We start from the raw sequence: 8,687 nt of genomic DNA on the forward strand, positions 1-8,687 counted from the left end.
TTATCCCAAAAATTTATTTCGGTTTTCCAGGCGCTTTCCATCGCACAGTATTTTTGTACTATGGACGCCAAGTCAGCGAAGCGTGTGATATCACGACGACTTACGGCGTTAAGGACCCCTTGTCCGTGCAATTACCGCAAAAAATTGAGATTGCCTCTTCCTCGCGGCAATCCTTTATCCTGTTCATAACCAGGAGGAATCTGGCCCAGTAATGATGTACTGTTTCCTCGGGCCTCTGCCTGATTTGGGAGAGATCGCTTATGATTGGGTGGGCGGGTGTCGTTGAATCTGAAACCTCACCCAATCCAAGATTCGGAGGCCGAAGAGTTTCCGAACTCTGAAGTTCGGATTCTTGGATGTTGTCCAGTGAATCTAGCCCGTTGCCTGATCCTAAGCTTAGGTCTTGAGTTATATCTCCCCCTCCGCGGGTATCCGACTTGGAGGGGTCGGGAATTCGGACATAGCTAGTCCTTAAAATAGATGAAGGGTCGCCGCACAGCGTCTCTACCACGGCAACGCGGTGGGTGACTTGGGAAGAGTTAATTTCTCTTAGATCGGGTTTAAGCCCAACCTGGTCGTAATCCGTAGCGGCCCCCAGGGCGGCGATGCGATCCAAGAGCTCGTTTACGGAAGAGAGCTCCATTGGATCTAGCTTCTCGACGAGCTCTGAGCTGACGTGTAGGTTGCTTTTGATGACCCAAGAGGTCACCATCGGCGCAACAGCCGAACAGGCGGTCATGAGGAAACCACCTAGCCGGAGGGTTTGGCCGACAGCCAAGGTTCCCTTAGCAACGGCGCCGTCTTTAAAGACGGGAGGAGGCATCCTTCCTGATTGTGACGACATAGAGGAACTCTCAATGAAAGCACCAATGTCGGTGTCAAAACCGGCGGATCTCGGGTAGTGGGTCCCGAACTGTGCGTCTAGGCCGGATGGTAACAGGAGGCAGGGAACACGATGTTTTACCCAGGTTCGGGCCCTCTTGATGGAGGTAAAACCCTACGTCCTGCTTGATTAATATTGATGATATGGGTAGTACAAGAGTAGATCTACCACGAGATCACGGAGGCTAAACCCTAGAAGCTAGCCTATGGTATGATTGTTGTGTATGGAGTTGATTGCCTACGGACTACAACCCACCGGTTTATATAGACACCGGATAGGGTTAGGGTTACACAGAGTCGGTTACATTGGTAGGAGATCTTGAATATCCGCATCGCCAAGCTTGCCTTCCTCGCCAAGGAAAGTCCCATCCGGACATGGGACGAAGTCTTCAATCTTGTATCTTCATAGTCCTGGAGTCCGGCTGAAGGTATAGTCCGGCTACCCGAACACCCCCTAATCCAGGACTCCCTCACTTCCATTGTCTCTTTTGTGGAGTGTCCTTTCAGGTTTTTGCTTCTGCATCGTTCACTTCATGTTGACCAGGTTCGAGGTGATATTCCTTGGACCCTGGTGGACTCAGAGCATGGTGATGAGGAGAAGCAGGAGCACACACAAAGAAGAGTGAACCTGGAGCATCCATGAGGAAGCAAAGGAGAAGAGCTATAGTTGGTGAGATGATCGAGCGTATGCTACACCGTCAAATCCTAGTGAACTGTTTCATGACCCATTCCAAATACTATCATCCATTGATACGTGCTAAAATCATTTGGTATTTGGGTTGCTCGAGCTATTTCTTAAATATTGTCATGCTGAATTTACCTATGGCATATTGAGCTTGATGTGAATATGTGAACCGATTACCGAATGCCTTGTAAACCAGTGATCTACACAATGCGTGCTTTGCTGAAATTAGTGAGAACTATTAGTTCTGAGTGGTAAAATCTCTATTGCACTAGTAAACTCAATCATTTTCTGCATTTACCTTGATACGCCTAGATCACTATGTTTAGATGATGTATTTGTGCCAAGTGTGTCCCACTTAGAGCAACCACTTAACCAATATGGATTAGCATGCTATGTTCTCTGGATCGGTAGCATGTGAACCAGACATGGATGAGTGTATATTCTCGTTACCTTCTTTTGTATTCATTTGTTCAGTAAGTAATAATGAATATAACTCCGATCAACCTACAGTAGCATGTCATGTTCCCTGGATCGGTGGCTTGTGAAACCTGGTAGATTGGACTATAAAAATAATAATTTTATATAAACAAAAATGCAATTGTTGAACTAGGTGTATACCATGTTCTCTGGATCAGTGGTATATTCCTTTGGGGGGACAAAGAAAAAACTAATAATTGGTCGAGCCAGGTGTATACCATGTTCTCGAGATCGGTGGTATGTTCCTTTGTTGAGACCGATAATATATTATCATTGCTTCCTTCAAATTCAATAAGTGGTCCAACCACAATGTTGTGTTCATGGTAATAATTTTTTCTTGGGATCATGCTCTCTTTACGAACCTTTTGGCACAATTAGAATTTGAACTTGTTGATCCACTTTTATCATTGTAAAAGTTTAAAATGATCGGGTCTACTAGGATCCTATTGCTTTGTACACTACTAGGGAAAGGGAAAAGCCTAACAGTAGGGCGGGTTGGAGGCGTATTAGTGGAGAGGGGAGGCACACTACTGATATGATGCTACAACTAATGTTCAGCAGTAGCGCGGGTCGGGCACACTACTACTATCCTGCATAGCAGTAGCGTGTTTTCTATCTCCGCGCTACTACTACACCTTCCTAGAAGCTGCGTCTTTTGCCACCAAGCGCTACTACTACACTTCCCTAGCAGTAGCGCCTAGTTGGCTACCAGCGCTACGGGTATAGTTTGCTATTTTTTTCTACTACATATTGTCGTTGTATTATGTACTGGTTTATAGTAGTCTTATGATATGATTTTATGATCATGATGAGTTATTATTCGAGTGGGTGAAAGATACATGGATTAGATTCAAGTGGAGGCAACATGGTGCATATCCAAAGTACTACTAATCCAAACTTGATCACTTTTGTTTGGATTAGTATGATCAAGTTTGGATCACTGTTCAAGATATCTTCCAATATTCTGATAAATCGGCCGATTTATCGCTTACTGTGGTCTGACCGATAAGATAAATCGGCCGATAAATCTACCGATATGGCGATAAATCGCCTGATATGCTGATAAACTAGCCGATTTATCCCTTATCGTAGGTCGACCGATAAGTACCCGATAACCGATATCCCTAACATTGGTTTGGATTAGTAGTACTTTCGATCTGCACCATATGTGTTACCTCCACTTGAATCTAATCCATGTTTATTTCACCCACTGATATATATAATAACTAATCATGCTCATAATGATATAACAATTAAGCATCATCATCATTAATAATAACTCATCATCGTTATCACAATAAAAAGTCGTACTCATCATCATCATAGTCATCTAACAACTTCTACTCGTTATCATAATAACAAGTCATACTCATCATCATCATAGTCATCAAACCAACCCTACTTAATTGTTCTTAGGACATACTACCCTCTCTGAGGTAAAATAGCATAAAACAAGATAGGCCCTGACACTCCATTATGGAGAATGGAGATTATCCTGTCTCCAATTCTTGCGCTTCGCATAATGTTGCTTCCAAAAGCTCCCTATGATTGTCCATACATTTTTTCATTCTTTGATTGTCATGTCTTCATCAGTTTTAGAAATCTGGTATGAACAGTGGTGAAGCCTAGGCAGACTTGGCCGTAAGCTAATAACATCAAGGTGACCTTTCAGAAACATCAGATCAGGCACACAATCCTTCAGGATTTTCTGTTGAAAAACATAATAATAACGTCGTAGTTAGCAATGTAGTTTAGCTTTAGAAGAATATATGCAAAAGATGCATGGATGTCGTAATAGTAAAAAATCTTACCAGGCCATCTCCATGGATGTTACCATAGTTCAAGACGTGCACTACGGTAATGTGCAGGAGTTTCATAATTGATATTGTAATTCTCAACATCAATAATAAATGAGATAAGATGATTTTTCTCCTCATAAGTTAATTCAGCGCCATCAGTGTAGTAGGTTATGTCTACCATCTTCCGTATATTTTTGAAGAATGAAAATAAGATAACAATGGAAATAAGCACTCAACTATTTTGAAATAAACAATATAAATTACTTAATAAATATGTTTGATAAACTCACATAGAGTTGGAAGTGGAAGCATATCAACAAGGACCCAAATGCCGATATTAGCTTCATCGACATTATCTTCGTCGACATTATCTCTGTCCATGTCATCTTCAGGATCACCAAGATCGAAGGTGACATGCATACCCTCCTGAAAATTATATGCCTTGCACAGTGCTTCCCAATTGGAGCTACCAAAATGGAATACGCTCTCCGAATTGTATAGCTTTACAGCAAAATCATAACCATGATGGGTCTTGAGATGAACTATCTTTGTCTCCATATTTTCATGATCTTCGAAATTCAGATGCTCCAAGACATAACGTCTTGCATGGCATGGGATAAGCTAGTCGAATTGTAAAAGACGGAAATTACACATTGAAGAAGCAGAAGTAATGCATGCTTAGTTACGAAAAAGACTTGCCGTTGCATACCGTTTCAACATCGATGGTCTCGTCGAGCTTAAAATTGAAGTGCCGACCGTCTACCAGGTGAGACCTATCACACAGACCCTGGTCGTCGCCGCAGTAGTTGCACTCCGGGATCCTATCGTCATCGTCATACATTTCCTATGTTAATAATTAAAAGATTAAACTTCTAAAATTAAATATATGTACTACAAAAACTAAATTAGATCATTATTATTCATCAGGGGTTGACTATCGGTCTGTCTAGTGTTTTCTTGAAAACTCTTAGCTCACGTGGTGTATATATTCGACCATCGGTGATGGTAGTTCCTCCCTTCGTTCCCGAGTGCATTACACCAAATTGTCTAGCACATGGGAACGAAGGAGAAACTACCCCCACGACAACAGTCGGGATTCTTCATCTTTGACATTTGCGGGCGTTGGTGATGGTAGCTACTCCTGTCATTCCAAAGTGTGTTACACCAAAATGTCAAGCACCTTGGAATGAAGAAGAAGCTACCCCCAGGACAACAGTCGGGATTCTTGATACGTCTCCAACTTATCTATAAGTTTTTATTGTTCCATGTTGTTATATTACCATTCTTGGATGTTTTACAATCATTTTATAGCAACTTCATATCATTTTTTGGGACTAACCTATTTACATAGTGCCCAGTGCTAGTTGTTGTTTTTTGCTTGTTTTTTACTTCGTAGAAAATCAATACCAAACGGAGTCCAAATGCAGCGAAACTTTTTGGAGAATTTTTCTGGGCCAGAAGAGACACGTCGGGCCAAAGAAGTACCAGGGGGTGCCCCGAGGGGGGCACAACCCACCTGGGCGCGCCTAGGGGCCCAGGCGCGCCCTGGTGGGTTGTGCCCACCTCGGTGGCCTCCCGCACCGCCTCTTTGCTCTATAAATACCCCAATATCCCAGAAACTCTATGGGAGTCGACGAAAAACAATTCCAGCCGCTGCAAGTTCCAGAAACCATAGATCCAATCTAGACACCATCATGCAGGGGTTCATCATCCTCATTGGTGCCTCTCCGATGATGCGTGAGTATTTCATTGTAGACCCACTGGTCCGTAGTTAGTAGCTAGATGGCTTCCTCTCTCTCTCTCTCTCTCTCTCTCTCTCTCTTTTGATTCTCAATACAATGGTATCCTGGAGATCCATTTGATGTAACTCTTTTTGCGTGTGTTTGTTGGGATCCGATGAACTTTGAGTTTACGATCAGATGTATGTTTTTATCCATGAAAGTTATTTGAGTCTTTTGATCTGCTATATGCACGATTACTTATAGCCACATATTTATTCTTTGAATCTTTGGTTTAGTTAGGTCGACTAGATCGATTTTTCTTGCCATGGGAAGAGGTGCTTTGTGATGGGTTCGATCTTACGGTGCTCGATCCCATTGACAAAAGGGGAAACGACACGTATGTATCGTTGCTATTAAGGATAACAAGATGGGGTCTATTCCTATATGATTAGATCTTGTCTACATCATGTCATCGTTCTTATTGCATTTCTCCGTTTCTCCATGAACTTAATACACTAGAGGCATGCTGGATAGTGGTCGATGTGTGGAGTAATAGTGGTAGATGCAGGCAGGAGTCTGTCTACTAATATTGGACATGAAGCCTATATAATGATCATTGCCTGGATATCATCATGATTATTCGAAGTTCTATCAATTGCCCAACAGTAATTTGTTTACCCACCGTATGCTATTTTTCTCGAGAGAAGCCCCTAGTGAAATCTACGACCCCCGGGTCTCTTCTTTATTATATTTGCCTTCAAGGTCTATTTTTATTTGCTTTTATTTTCAGATCTATTAATCCAAAAACCCAAAAATATCTTGCTGCAATTTTTATTTATTTGTTTTATCTCGCGTTCCCGCGAGATCTATTTATCCAATCTACTACAAATTTTACCTATCTTTTACCTGGGAGGGATTGACAACCCCTCTTTTACGTTGGGTTGCAAGTATTTATTCTTTGTGTGCAGGTGCCGTTCACGTAGTATTGCGTGGTTCTCCTATTGGTTCGATAACCTTGGTATCATCACTGAGGGAAATACCTACCGTAGCTGTGCTGCATCATCCCTTCCTCTTTGGGGAAATACTGACATACTTCAAGCCGCATCAAAAGAAATTTCTTGCGCCGTTGTCGGGGAGACATCATCAACATCTACCAGGTTCCAAATCACAAATCTCATCTCCTTGCAATTTACATATGCCATTTGCCTCTCGTTTTCATATCTCCCACTCACAAAAATTTGCCGTTTTATTCGCTCTCTTTTTCGTTTGCCATTTTCTTGTCAGATCCATTTTTGAGTGCAATCTTGTTGCGTAGTCATGATGATTCAAGAGAACACCAAGTTGTGTGATTTCTCCAATACCAACAACAATGATTTTATTGAGCACGGTGTGCTTTAGTATTTTTTGAAGAAATGCTCTCATGCTGCAATTAGATTTATTTGAGAGTTAGTAATTTTTTTTAAGAAATTCTCTCACGCTTCACTTAAATTATTTTGAGAGAAGAATTTTTTTATGCTCATGTTCTTCACTTAGATTTGTTTGAGCTATCAAGAGCAACATATGAAATTAGTCCCAAAGTGGTAGATATTCAAGAGGGATGTAATAAAAAACTTTCATGAAGATCATTGGAAAAAAATAAACTTGATTCCTTGTAATAGTTTTGTGATATGATGATATAACATGTGAGTCATGTTGATGAGTAATTATGCTTTAGTAAGAATATTGATGTTAAGGTTTGTGATTCCCTATGCAAGCATGAAAGTCAATAGTTATGCAATGAAATTATATCCTACTTGTGGTGCATTATTCGGTGTTAGTTATGCTTAATGCTTGCTTATGGGATTTTTTTTCTTTTCTTGGTTGGATGCTTCTCAATCTTTTGTTAGACTTCACTTGCACTAAGTATGATTAGTACTTATTCATCCAAAGTCCTTAAACCCAGTTTTTCCACATGAGTCCACTATACCTACCTATACGCGGTATTATTTTGCCGTTCTAAGCAAATTTGTATGTGCCATCTCTAATCTTCAAAATAAATTTCTCTTTTGTGTGCTCGTACCGCTCATGAAACGGTAAGGGGTGGCTGATATTTTTCCATGCTAGATGTGTTATTCTCAAGATGAGTGTTTATTCACTTGTCATTGCACAAGAGTACGACAAAGGTATTAGGGATGCCCAGTCCCGAAATGAAAAATGAATTTACTTTATGTTGTCAAATAATAAATTCCTTGGAAAGTGTTGGTATGGACGGCACCCGTGGATTTGGTTAGTCATGGAATGCGAAAGTATGGTGGAAAAAGGAATAAACTTTATTTTCTGTTTGGGAACCGCCTATGATATATCTAGCATGGAAAGTGTTGGGAACTACTCGATCATTTTCGTTGACAGGAAAAGCATGCCACCCAAAATGTTTTCATCTCTATCTTTTTTGCTTTGAGCTCTCGCACCTCTACAAATCCCTACTTCGCTCTGCGAAGGGCCTTTCTTTTACTTTATGCAATTTTTATTTTTACTTGAGTCTCCATCTTCTCTTATAAAACACCAACTAAGGGGCACTATGATCGTACTTGAGCATTGGGTGTAGGTAATATGCAAGTATGTTTCATGAATGGATCAATGATTAAGCATAATGGGCTTGAGATAACTTGCTTTAGTGTTGACTAGAAAAAAGGCCCGTGCGTTGCAACGGGAGAAAAAATATCCTCTCATATCTCTAGCTGGGTCAGTTGGACAAACTGTGTGTGACCGGTTGGCAGGTTATGAGATCGAACCCTCCCATCAGCAATTTTATTTTTTGCCAGTTCTCCGTATCTGGGCCACCGTGGCCCATCGGGTGGGCTTCCTCCGTTGGGCCAAAACGGGTGGCAAGTAATGAAACCAAATAGTGTACCTGAAATTAATTGAAGCGGGACCAAATGACGCGGGATGAAAACCAAGAATACCACCTCCCTTTAATAGTAGGTATAGATATATTTGAAAGACATGGTTGCTTGCTGATATGCTTAACTATTGAAATCTTCATGTCAAAACTAGACTATTTCTTTGAATCATATAAAAGTCCAAATATCCATGCTACAAAGGAAATAATATGTGATGAACATGTTAGGCAGCATTCCACATCAA

This window comes from Triticum urartu, chromosome 6A (assembly GCF_056163025.1).
Source record: "Triticum urartu cultivar PI428250 chromosome 6A, HENAU_Tu73, whole genome shotgun sequence".
Lineage (NCBI taxonomy): Eukaryota > Viridiplantae > Streptophyta > Magnoliopsida > Poales > Poaceae > Triticum > Triticum urartu.